This window comes from Ursus americanus, chromosome 12, assembly GCF_024610735.1.
Source record: "Ursus americanus isolate L20-20 chromosome 12, mUrsAme1.1.p, whole genome shotgun sequence".
NCBI lineage: Eukaryota > Metazoa > Chordata > Mammalia > Carnivora > Ursidae > Ursus > Ursus americanus.
The window spans coordinates 9,746,606-9,760,051 of record NC_142138.1 but is presented as its reverse complement, the minus strand read 5'-3'; the positions used below and the strand labels follow the sequence as shown (position 1 = coordinate 9,760,051).

Sequence of the window (13,446 nt, the reverse complement as noted above, 5' to 3'; positions counted from 1 at the left end):
AGGTCTTGTAGGTAGTTCCCACGTCATTCTGTTTAACTTGATGAATTCAGCTATGACCACAATGTAATTTAGTAAAACATTTTTATAAGTCTTATGCAAATGACTGGATGTTAAACAGTAAAAGGTAACAGTTAACTCTGAACCTAACAGAAATAATAATTAAATCATAATAATCTGAATAATAATTAAATAATCATGAATCAATAATTTTTAAATCACCAATAGTGCGAGCCCATTAAAAACTTTAAATGACCATTAAAATGTACTAATTATAAAATTATGTGTGACTTTTCCCTCGCTATTAAATATTTATTGAGTTGACAAAGTACCTTCTGTACTTTTCAAATTTTCTACAGTAAGCATATTTATTTTATTCACGATTATAAAGTTTTAGAGTACTTATTAATCCTACAACCTTCACATACATAACAGGAAAACAAGAATAACCTGTAACCACATTTGTCATAAAACCATGAACACCTAAATACCTGACTTAAGGTATCAAACTGTAATCATTACCTTTTTTTCCCATTAATACCAGAACAAATCACTTAACCTCTAAAATTTAGACTATGTCCCATTTCCATTAGGTATCTGTGTTTTAGTATAGTTAGCACGACTTTTTAAAATCCTCTTGTCATCCGTTCTGTAGATCTATTTAGGTGGAACATTTTTGTACCAAGAACTGAGGCATTAAAATATTTACACTATCTTATTAAGGAGAAAGGGGAAAGACCATTGTAAAAATATTTTATATATATATAATCGTGAGCATTTATGTAGGAAACTTGGCGCAAAGCTAGGATGGGGCTTTTCTCCAAGGCAGACCACTCTTCGAGGCAAAATGTAATGTCATAGAAAGCGGCAGGGATGAGCCACTGGCAGGTGATGAAATTTCAGCTCAAATAAAGCGCAAACGGTTGTTTTCAAACCAGTCAGATCCGTGAATGACACTGGGGAGTACTGGGGGCTCTCAGGGCCCCGCACTTTCCGCACTCCAGTTCTCACCAGCCCTCCCGCCCCTCCCCCCGGGACTCTGCGGGACTCGGTATGGGGCGCGGAAAAGCCAAGGCTGTTTGCAAACAGGCGTCCTCTGCCTCCCTCCGGGATGTACGTGCCGGGCCCGGGGTAAGAGGCTGCGCTCGGCCCGGGCCCGGGGCCAACCTGAAGGGTGCCAGTGCCCCCGCCAACACCCCCGCTCCACACACCCGGTCGCGCCGGAACCGAGGCCAGGGCGAGGGCTTCCCGGCGGCGCGGGGCCTAGTCGCCCCCCACGCGCCTCCCGCCTCCCAGGGGACGCGGAGAAGAAGGGTTGAGGGCCCAGAGCCGCGGGGTGGGGGAGGCGGCCGCAGCAGCAGGACGCCCCGTCCGCCCGGCCCGAGGGCTGCTGCCAGGGGCCCTTCCCGGCGGCGGAAGGCCAGCGAGCCCGGGACCGCGCCGCGTCTCACTCACCTCGAGCAGCGGCCGCCGCCGCCACAGCATGGCCGGGGGGGTCGTCCCTGAGCCGACAGCCTCCTCCGGAGGGCACCGGCGCGGCCCCAGGCGCCGCCGCGAAGCCTCCCGCTCCTGAAGGGACTGTGGTCGCCGCTACTACTGAGGCCCAGCGCCCGCCTAGCCTCATCGGGCTCACGGGCCGCCGCAGCCACGCGGTTCCCGGAGGAGCGCCGCTGAACCGGGCCGGGGGCGCAAGGCTGCGGCGGGACGACCGAGGTGCTGCAGGCGGGGATCCTCGGCGAAGCCTCCAGCGTCGCCGTGGCCGCTCCTGCCGCCGGCGCCGCTGGGCCACAGCGCCCCCTGCACCCCACGCCCGGCTACGGCGCCGGGACTGCGGCGGCCGGCCCTGCACGAGCGGCGGGGAACGCGGGGGAGCGCGGCCTGGGGATGGCGGGGGCCCGGCGCTAGCTACGTTGCCCTCGGCCCGCGGCCCGCCCCCGACAATGCCTCGGGGGAGGCAGAAGCCCCTTGATCCCCGCCGATCGTGGCGGGTGCTCGCCCCACCCCCAGCCCTAGGCCGTGAGCGCCTTTGCACCTTTTCCTTCTCTCCAGAAGATACGTGAACGTTTCTGTCACTCGGACGTTCACCTGAGAGGAGGAGGTGAGAGAATCTGCTCGTTTTCATCTCTCATGATTCGAGAGGGATCCCTTCTAAGCCTTTCAGTGTGTCTGGGTGTAAGAAGAGTGACCCAGAACCAGCATTTTTTCCATATACACAAAATCCTCTCCCAAAACAGATGAATTGTCTTTGACCTTAACTTTTTTGGGATCTAGAAATTTCCTATAGATACCAAATCCTTAATCCCAAACCGCCCCCAAATTAGACTATATATATAAACACATACATATATGCTGAGCAAGAGAATAGCCAACGGGTTGTCCTGAAATTCATAAACAAAGGTAAGAAAAAAACACCCATCTTTTCTAACTTACCCCCTCCCCCACCTCTACCTCTACTGTTTGATCCAACCCCTGTTAAATCCCAGGTAAGGCTCTGAAGGAAGGAAATTGTTACATAGGGGGGGCTCTGGAATCATTCTATTTACAGATACCCCGTATTCGATCCCATTCAAGCTCTAGAGTGCAAACCTCAGAGCCAAAAGCAATAGAAACAAAAAGACCTTCGGAGGGGAAATAGGGAAAGAAATTCTCCAAATCCTCTGGACCCAAATTTCCCAAGTTTAACACTACTTTATCATGGAGTGCTATAGTAGAATGAGCAGGGACTTTGGTGGCAGACTGTTCCTGATACTATCAGTTCCAGCTCTGTCACGTTTCGCTTTATGGCCCTGGGCGAGCTATATAATATTTCTGAACCTAGGTTTTCTAATGCCTGCCTTGCTGGTGGTTGTGAAAATTGGAGATGATTTATGTGAGGGAACTGGCCCAGAGAAGATGGTCCATGTTAGTTCCAATTATTGTTGGTTCCAAAACACCCTCTCCGTCTTCCTTAGAGTCAAGATTGTTCCCATCTGTTTTTGTTCTTTCTCTCTCAATCTCTGTGTGTAAATATATCCCTATCAAAAGATGAATGCATCAAAAAAGGGAAAAAAAGAGATGGTGCATTGTTCTTTATCATCCCTGGTCTGGGTAGAATTTTCCTAAATTTCACTAATGGATTTATATAACATCCCTCCACTGAGGAAAAATAGAGCCTATACACTGGATGCTATAATCTTTTATTGCATAGAAGATTTTAGCATAAAGCTGGTATATTTTTCTGTATATAAAAATTATAAGGCAATCTCACTTTACCTTGGGTTATGTCCTAATAATAATAAAAAATCTTAATGAGAAAATTATATAAGGTCTCTGGGAACTTTCAAATAATAATTGAGCAGCCACCTTAGAGAAAATAGAACCTTTCAGCTCTCTTCCAATCAATGAGCTGTTCCTGTTCCTGTACAATCCGGAGTGTGCCCTCACCACCTACTTCTGAGTCACATTACAAAATAAAAAAATCACTATCCCCTTTTTATAACAAGGGAAACTGGGGCTCAGAGAGAAGCTATGATTCATCCTCATAACAGCTCTTATGAATTAAGTACTCTACTACCACCATTTTACATGTGAAATACATCCAACCTAGGGGAAAGCTGGAAGTAGACCCTGAGATTCCTTCAGTCTCCCATCTGATGCCCTAACAGTCCTTTTTGCAGTGTTCAGAAAATGCTGTAAGAGTAAGTACTGTTGCTAAAAATTTTCAATCTAGAGAAATAGGCCCTTTCATTTAGATTAGTTTGGCAGCCCAACATTAGCAGTGCTTTCAAAGCCTGGTTCACTACCACCACAGGAAATCTGCATTTGTTTATGAATAATCATGCTACCCAGGGTGTAGCTACTACATGAAGATGATTCATTTGTTCCCAAGACCAGTTTCCTCTTGCTTCACACTTTCTCTCTTTCTATTCAAATATGTTGCTGAAAGAGACAGTCTTTATCATCACTACCACCTCCTGATCATAGTAGTCTGCTGTAAATCATTTCATCTATAATTTCATTCCATCTTTCAACTCTTCCTACCCAGTTTGCTGTCTGCTCCTGAAAATATGTTACCCCCCTCCACTACTATAAATCTTTCATTTTAATCTTTTACCTGCTGTCAATTGATTTGGTTACCCCACTCTCAATTTTGCATTGATTTCCACACTATACAGTGACTCTAAAATACCTCTTTATTGCCAATCTGGTAGACCTTTCCATTTTCATGTCATACACATTCTGTAGAAAGCCAGTATTCTAAGAATAGTTTCTTCACATGAGTTTAAGCTATAGCACCCTGATCAAAATTTTCTTTGCCTTTTAAAATTTGTTCTTAAAAATTAAGGCCCTGGGGCACCTAACCGGCTCAGTTAGAGAAGCATGCAACTCTTGATCTCAGTGTCCTGAGTTCGAGCCCCATGTTGGATGTAGAGATTACTAAAAAAATAAATAAATAGACTTAAAAAAATATTCAGGCATTTTACTTGTCAGTTATACCTCAATAAAACTGGGGGAAAAGTTAGGCCAAAAAGATATCCATTTTCTGGCTTTGTGAATGGCACAGGAGTCATCCTTAACTCTTGTGTTTCTGTGATGGACAATTGGTCGCTGAGGCTAATAAATTCTACTTCTTGCTGTTTTTGAAATCTCTCTCCAACTCCACTGCCACCCACTTTGGTCTAGGGTATATGCTCAATAAATTATATGTGCAATGAATAAAAAGGAGGAAAGAGGAATGAATGAATATTATATTTGTGTATGAGTATATATACTGTATAAAAGCTTGTTTAAAAGAAGGCACAAAACCTCTTTCATGTTCCAAATAATCCTTGTGCTTCCCCATTTATAAGCACTTATCACTACATTGTCAGCCTCTGTTTACTTATATGTCTCTCCTATCAAATTTTGAGCCCTGTGAGCCAGTTTCAGTGTTTGATTCATCTCTGTGTCCCCACAACCAGTCTCAGCACTGAGTACAGCTTAGAGAATGTGAAACTGAACTAGGCTTGTTCATTAAACTAGTGCATTCCACCCATTCAGTGACTTTTTAGGTCTTTCTCTTTAGTTTTCAGGGCCTACCAAAGAGTCTCCCTTTCAACAGGTGATGGCCCTGCAGCCCAGAACTGCCCCCAGCCTGCTGCTGCCAGCTGAGGTCCTCTACACCCCTCTGCAATCACCAACCACAGCCAGGAGTGAAGCCCAGAATTCAAATATTACCAAACAAGCCCTAGAGCAGACCGTAAGTCAGTAAAGCAGCACAAACTTAAAGAGGCTGTTGGGCACATTTGGGAGCTTGTTAGGTCACTTGAATCATTTAAAAAAGAACAAAGCAATTCCCATTTTGGGAATCAAACATTAAGTAGGTAATTAAATATGTGAACAAAGATATATGCAAAAAGATGTTTATTATGTATTTTACTGTAGGTTTATAACAAAAATATAAGGAAAACTGTAAATGAGTTAAATGAATTATGGTACACACACAAAGAAATACTATTCATTAATAATTGTGTTTTTAAAGAATTTTAAATAACACTGAAAACTGCTCATGATTCAATATCAAATTAAGAAAAACAGTGTTAAGGGGCACCTGGGTGGCTCAGTCAGTTAAGGGTCTGCCTTCAGCTCAGCTTATGATCCTGGGATCGAGCCCCCATATCAGGCTCCCTGCTCACTGGGGAGCCTGCTTCTCCCTCCGCCCCCCATCCCCACCGCTTGTGCTCTCTCAGTTTCTCTCACTATCTCTCCTCTCGCTCTCACTCTCAATAAATAAAATCTTTGAAAAGAAAAGAAAAACAATGTTTAGTAAAAAAGACTATTGTATGATCCCAATTATGTTTTTATATATTTATTTAGAAGGAAATAGTTCAAAATGTTATGTTTATGGGATTTTTAAAACTTTTTTTTTTTTTAATATTTTATGTATTTATTTGACAGAGAGAGACAGCCAACGAGAGAGGGAACACCAGCAGGGGGAGTGGGAGAGGAAGAAGCAGGCTCCCAGCGCAGCAGGGAGCCCGTCGCGGGGCTCGATCCCAAGACCCTGGGATCATGACCTGAGCTGAAGGCAGACGCTTAACGACTGAGCCACCCAGGCGCCCCTTAAAATTTTTTTAAATCTTAAAAAGGAAAGGTTAAAAAATTTTTTCAAAAATAATTTCAGATGTAGAGAAAAGTTGCAAAACTACTACAAAAAATCCTATATTTCTCTCACCCACATGTTAACCACATTTGCTTTATTATTCTCACTTTCTTGCACTTCCTGTGATTCTTGCTCTTTCTTGTATCTTTATAGAGAGATACACTTATAGATGTATAAACAAACTAATTATTTTCCGACTCATTTATCCCTATTTTTCAGTGCATTTCCTCAAAACAGTACAATGAGCAAATTCAAAGAAACTTAACATTGATACAATACTATGATCTAATCTATGACCTTATTCAAATTTTGCCAATTGTCTCACTAATATTCCTTTACAAAAAGAAAATAATTGTTTTTTTCCTGGTCCACGATCCAGTGCAGGATCGCACATTAGAGTTAGTTGTTAAATCTCTTTAATTTTCTTTAATCTGGAACAGATTCTCAGTCTTTGTCTTTTATGACCTTGACACTTTTAAAGAATACAGAATACTTTGTAAAATACCCCTCAATTTGAGTTTGTCTGATATTTTTTCTGAATTAGATTCAAGTTACACACTTTTGGCAGGAATACTGCAGAATTGATGTTGTGTCTTTCCTAATGCATCAGGAGGCATGTGATACCCATGTGTCCCTTCACTGGTGATAACAGCTTCGTTCACTTGGTTAATTAAGGTGGTATCTGCCAGGTTTATCCAGTGTTAAGTAGCTAGTTTGCTTTTTGTAATTAATAAATATCTTGTAGGGAGATCATGAGACTACACACAGGTTTTAACATTTATTGATAATGCTTGCTTGAAACAGTTATGACTAGTTGTTGCCAAATGGTAATTTTGTAATTCCATCATTATCATTCCTTATACATTTTTTATTTGCCTTCTTGCTGTACAGGAGAGTTTCTTGCTTCTCCCCCATTTATTCATTTATCGACTTACTGATTTATATCAGAATGAGCTCATCAGTTTTTATTTTCTTCTATGAATTGTATAATCACCGTAAACATACTTTCAGATTTGGCTGGCTTCTGTGTTCTTTTATCATCTTATCATCATTTTTAAATCATTTCCCTTACTTTCTAGCACTGCATCCCAGAATGACTTTGTGCTTTCCCAGCCCCTAGAATCACCCATTTCCTCCCATAACCATAGTTCCATGTAATGAAGAATGATGTTTAAAAATCAAGATCTAGGGACGCCTGGGTGTCTCAGTCAGTTAAACACCTGCCTTCGGCTCAGGTCATGATCCCAGGGTCCTGGGATCGAGTCCTGCACTGGGCTCCTTGCTCAGCAGGGAGCCTGCTTCCCTCTCTGCCTGCTTCTCCCTCTGCTTGTGCTCTCTCTCTCTCTCCCTCTGGCAAATAAATAAAATCTTAAAAAAAATAATAAAAATCTTATAAAAATAAAAATCAAGATCTGGGTAGTAGGTGTGCTCATTGCCACTACAGCACCATTGCTTCTTTTTACTTTATTTATTTATTTGACAGACAGCACAGCAGGGGGAACGGCAGGCAAAGGGAGAAGCAGGCTCCCTGCCAAGTAGAGAGCCCAACATGTGGCTCCATCCCAGGACCCAGGATCATGACCCAAGCTCAACTTACTGAGCCACCCAGGTGCCCCACAGTGCCATTGCTTCTAAGCTCTCTCAGTGAGTAAATCTAGAAAACACACACACACACCTCACTTTTACTTGAACATCATTTTTACTTTTTTTTTTTTAAGATTTTATTTATTTATTTGACAGAGATAGCAAGCACAAGCAGGGGGAGCAGCAGGCAGAGGGAGAGGGCGAAGCAGACTCCCCACTGAGCAGGGAGCCCAATGTGGGGCTCAACGTGGGGCTCGATCCCAGGACCCTGGGATCATGACCCGATCCGAAGGCAGATGCTTAATGACTGAGCCACCCCGGTACCCCATCATTTTTACTTTAAAGAACAACAGATAAACTGTCATTATTCAGATGTGGAAATTTGGCAGACATTTTCTAGAAAATAAAAATGAAGTATGACTGTCACTTCAAGGAAAATAACTAATACTATTTGTTGCCAATGATAAAATTCAAGCTTTCAAGTAAAAATTAGAATTTTGGAAAACTTGCATTCACCACCATGAACTCAACAGGTTCCCAAATTTTTCTGATGATATAGGTGGTGATATTAACAAATGTTGTGGAGTGGTTTTTAAAAAATTATTGTATAGTGAAATGTGTCAACATTTGGAAGGTCTGCATAACTCAGTAAGCTACTATTTTTTCAAATGATCAATGCATGATGTTACAAAAACATACATGGGTAAAATATCCCCTTAAAGTGTAATATAGACCAAAGGATTTTAATGGAACAACGTACAAAAAGTTCATTGATAATGGTTTCAGATTCCACATTGCAGTTGACCTGTAAGAAATTGCCACTTTCAAGTTTTGATAAGTATCAAAGAAAATATTCACAAATACCTGAAATTAATATTTAAATACTCCTCACTTTTCTAACTACAGGAAAGATTGTTTTTGTATACCTCAACTAAAACAACATATCCCAACAGACTGAATGTGAAGCAGATATGATAATCCAGCTATCTTCTAGTGGACTAACTTTAAAGAGATTTGCAAAAATGCAAATAATGTCACTCTTCTTACTATGTTTTTGTATTGGAATATTGTTATTTTTTATTAAAATGAGTTATTTTTGTTAACATATGGTAAGTTCACTATTGTTATTTTAAATAAATGAATAATTGTTTAAAACATTTTCTTAGCTTTAATTTGAAAGGTTATAAATATCAATAGATATAATCCACATAAACAAGAGAACTCTGGGGTCCTCAATAATTTATAAGAGAGTAAAGGGAGCCTGTGACCAAAACGTTTGAGAACCACTTCTACAGTTTATTCAGCCATTCCCTTATGTGAGGGTATCTAGGTTGTTTATAATATTTTGCATTACAAACAATGTTGCAATGAATAATTTTATGTATGTGTGTTTTTCTAATGTTGTAGATGTATCTTTAGGGTAAATTCTTAGAAGTGGGATATCTGGGGGTGCCTGGGTGGCTCAGCTGTTGGGCGTCTGCCTTCGGCTCATCCCAGAGTCCTGGGATGGAGCCCCTCATCAGATTCCATCCCAGGGTCCTGGGATCAAGGCCCCTCATCGGGGTCCCTGCTTGGCGGGATGCCTGCTTCTCCTTCTCCCTCTCCCACCCCCCTTGCTTGTGTTCCCTCTCTCGCTGTCTCTGTCTGTCTAATAAATAAATAAATAAATAAATAAAATCTTTAAAAAAAAGTGGGATATCTGAGTCAAAAGATAAATGAGATAAATGCATATGTAGTTTTGTTAGATATTACCAAATTCCCCTTATCAAGGGTTGTGCCTCACTACGAACACTGCCTCTCTCCCCTACCAACACAAATATTTTCTGTCAAACCTGATACAATAAGAGATATATGTTGGGCAGGTAGGAGTGGTAGTCAGGGTTGACAAGCACAGATATCCTGAATTCCTCGGGGGAAAAGAATGGACTGTTCTGGGGTACCTGGGTGGCTCAGTTAGTGGGCGCCCGACTCTTGGTTTCAGCTCAGGTCATGATCTTGGGGTCGTGGGATTGAGCTCAGCTTGCAGTCTGCTTGGGATTCTCTCTCTCCCTTTTCCTCTGCTCCTTCCCACCCCCCAAATAAATAAATAAATAAAATCTTAAAAAAAAAAAAGAGTGGACTATACTAATTGGAACTACAGAGGATGTTGACAATAAGAGAGAACATAGAGTTGCCTTGGGAGGTACCTAGGGTGCAAGAAAAGAGCAGGTCACCTAAGCCAGAAAAGAGGTTAGAAGCAAATGCTGAAATCTAGAGTACAAAGCCAGGGGTCTAGGCAATGAAAACAAAGAACAGTTCATTAATTCAATCACTTGACCAACAGTCACTGAACACTACTATTTACCAGGCGCGTTGTTCTGTGATAAGCAAGGTATTGTCTCTGTAGACTCTACGAGTAGAGGCAGATGAGAAAATAGGCAATTATGATTTTAGAGGGTAAGCATAGTGTGCTTTAGGAATACAGATCAGGGGCATCTGGTCTAAACTCAGGGGTTGAGCAAGACTTTTTAGAGGCAATGATACCTAAGCAGACACCTGAAGAATGGCTAGGACTTAGCTAGGTAAATTGGGTGGAGGAGTAGGAAGGGAATAGATAGGAAAAGAACATGTTCCAGGCAGCAGAAATAGAATGTTCAAAAACCTAGGGACAAAGGGCACCTGGGTGGCTCAGTCGGTTAAGCGTCTGCCTTCACCTCAGGTCATGATCCCAGGGTCTTGGGATTGAGTCTGACATCGGGCTTCTTGCTCAGGGGGGAGTCTGCTTCTCCCTCTGCCTGAAGCTTCCCCTGTTTGTGCACTTTCTCTCTGACAAATAAATATATCTTAAAACAAACAAACAAACAAACAAAACCTAGAGGCAAGAGAAAACATGATGTGTCTGGAGAAGCAAGAGGGCAGGTTTGATTGAGGCAGTGAGGGCAAGGTTGGGAGCAGTGACAGCCAAGGAGGAAGGGGCCAAATCAGGAAAGGTGTTATAATTCATATTAAGGACTTTGGATTTTATTTTATGGGTGATAGGAAGCCATTAGAGCATTTAAACTAGTGTGGTGTTAGCAGGTTTGATTTTAGAAAAGATCACTTTACCTGTTGCATAGAAGCTAGAGGACACACATTTGGAGACAAGCCATTTATAAGTGTCTATTGCAATAACCCAGGCAAAAGTGACGGTGACTTGAGTTAGGGTGGTATAGGGAGAATGGAGATTTCAGGAGGCAAAATCATCAAACTATGATTAGATTGGCATGTGAAAAAGAGGGAGAGGTCAAAGGTGACACTTGGATTCTGGCTTGGGCAGATTGGTAATTAGCGCTATCAGGGAGGGAGACAGCAGGGGATGAGGAGCAGACTTGAGGGAAAAAATGAGTGCTGCTTCAACATGTTGACAGATTAGGAAACTGAGGTTCAGAAAGGTGAAGTTACTTGTCTAAGGTGACTGTAAGTGGCAGAGCTAAGATTCCAACCCTGGCCCATCTGACTACCCATATCCTTATTGCTTCAGCATGGCCATGCCTCCTCCTGCGCTCAGCATGGGAAGGTGCACCAAGCACCGGAACCGGGAAAACACCGCGAGCATTTACAGTGTAAGTGAAATGCCTTCATATACATCAAATTTGACCGAATAATAACACAAGAGTGTATTTCCATAAGCATAAACGTTATTATTAACACTGTTCATGGTGACTCACACTGCCATCCTCTGGTCCCAGAAGGAAAGTATTAGAATATACTTGACATTGGGGAATGTTTATGATGTATTTTTCATAAGAATTACATATGAGGCAGCATGTATGGTACAGTAGAAAGACCCTGGACACCTGGGTTCTAATGATGTAAATATGGACCGGACTGAGGAGGAAAGTCGTTATGTAGGCATTTGAATTTCTGGGCCTTCCCTTACGGTGTCCATTTCAGTCCGGTCTCCTTTAGCCTACCAGCCTATTCCATGCTACCCACCTTGTAGGGAGATGGTAGAGTATAGTGGAAAGAGCTTGCACTTTGGAGTTAAGTGATACGAGTTCAATTCACAGCTCCACCAATTTCAGGCTGTTTGACTGAAGGAAGTCACTTACGCTTTCTAGGTCTTACTTTTCTCATTTGTATGGTACACGATTCTATGTGTTACCAACAAAGTGCCAGGTACGAGGTAAGCACACAAAGTTAATTTTCTTCCTCTGGCCTTTCCTCATCTTTTAACCTCATCTCTAGCTCTAAAGCTCTAGAAAAGAGTTAACAGCTTCTTTATACCCTTCCCTATTCTTTCCAATGTACATACATTCTCTCATAATCAGAAAACCAAATAAAGAAAAAATATTTGCAGGCATAGAGTAGACCAGCCCAAGTAGTCAGCATCCATTAAAACCTGATGACTCACAGGGTTATTTACCTGGGCATGCTATCATGGCATATCCAATCATATGACAGTATGCATATGAGGAAATAACTGAATTTATGTGTGCGTTCTCATGTGAATGTGAATCCACCTGAACTCTACAAACACTGAGCCCTAACTATGATCCAGCCACTACAAGAATACAGAGTTGAAAAAGTTTTTTATTTTGAAAGTATTTGTGTGTGTGTGTGTGTGTGTGTGTGTCTGTCTGTCTGTCTGTCTGTCTGTCTGTGTTTTGGCTGTGGGAAGAAAGGATTGGATTCATAGAATTGAGGAATATATAAGTTGAAAACAGTGATGGGCTGGGGCCAGCTTGGATCATGAGAGCCAATTACTAAATTTTAAGAAACTTTTTGAGCCAGTTGTTAAACACAGCAATTTTTTAAAAAGCTAAATTATATAAAATTATAAGAGAATACATTATAGTAAAAACAGAGTTAAATACAAGCAGCCCTGGCTTTGCACAATTCTGAAATGTGCAAATATTAGTTACCACAGTTTAGTTAAGTAACATACCCCAAAAACACAACTCAAGTTTTTGTGGGGTTTTTTTTGAAGATTTTATTTTTCAGTAAGCTCTACACGCATCCTGGGGCTCGAACTCACAACCCCAAGATCAAGAATTGCATCCTCCACTGGCTGAGCCAGCCAGGTGCCCCCAAGTTTCAGTTATCATAGTATGTTAAACTATAAGTAATTGCACAAAGTGCAAATATTGCTGCTATCTCTTCAGTCCATGATTCACTATGTAAATAATAGATTCACATCATGTTCAGTGACCAATCACATCACTTTTTTTTTGCGGGGGGGAGCTCTGCACCCAATGTGAGGCTTGAACTCACAACACAGAGATCAAGAGTCACATGCCCTACCAACTGAGCCAGCCAGGTGCCCCTTATTTTTTTTTTTTTTAAGATTTTATTTATTTATTCGACAGAGAAAGACAGCCAGCGAGAGAGGGAACATAAGCAGGGGGAGTGGGAGAGGAAGAAGCAGGCTCATAGCGGAAGAGCCTGATGTGGGACTCGATCCCGTAATGCCGGGATCACGCCCTGAGCCGAAGGCAGACGATTAACCGCTGTGCCACCCAGGCGCCCCGCCAGGTGCCCCTTAATCACTTCTTTCAAAGCCTGTCAGTGATTGGTCATCTTTTTTTCAATTTTGACACAGACAATAAATTATATATTTGTATTACTTATTTTCTACCAATGATAAAAACCACATGACATTTTAAAGGAATGAATATTAAAACAAGGGATTTGAGGGGGGAGAAAAGATCAAATGAAGCAAAGAAGCAAAAAGTGAGGGGTGCCTGGCTGGTTCAGTGCAATTTTTTATTTCAGTCTCATGAGTT

General features: G+C 42.0%; 1 pseudogene; it reads left to right on the top strand.

The window, feature by feature from the left end:
- The first annotated feature begins 1,050 nt into the window (after nucleotides 1-1,050).
- LOC123793610 (uncharacterized) lies at nucleotides 1,051-2,010 on the top strand (annotated as a pseudogene).
- The last annotated feature ends 11,436 nt before the right edge of the window (nucleotides 2,011-13,446 follow it).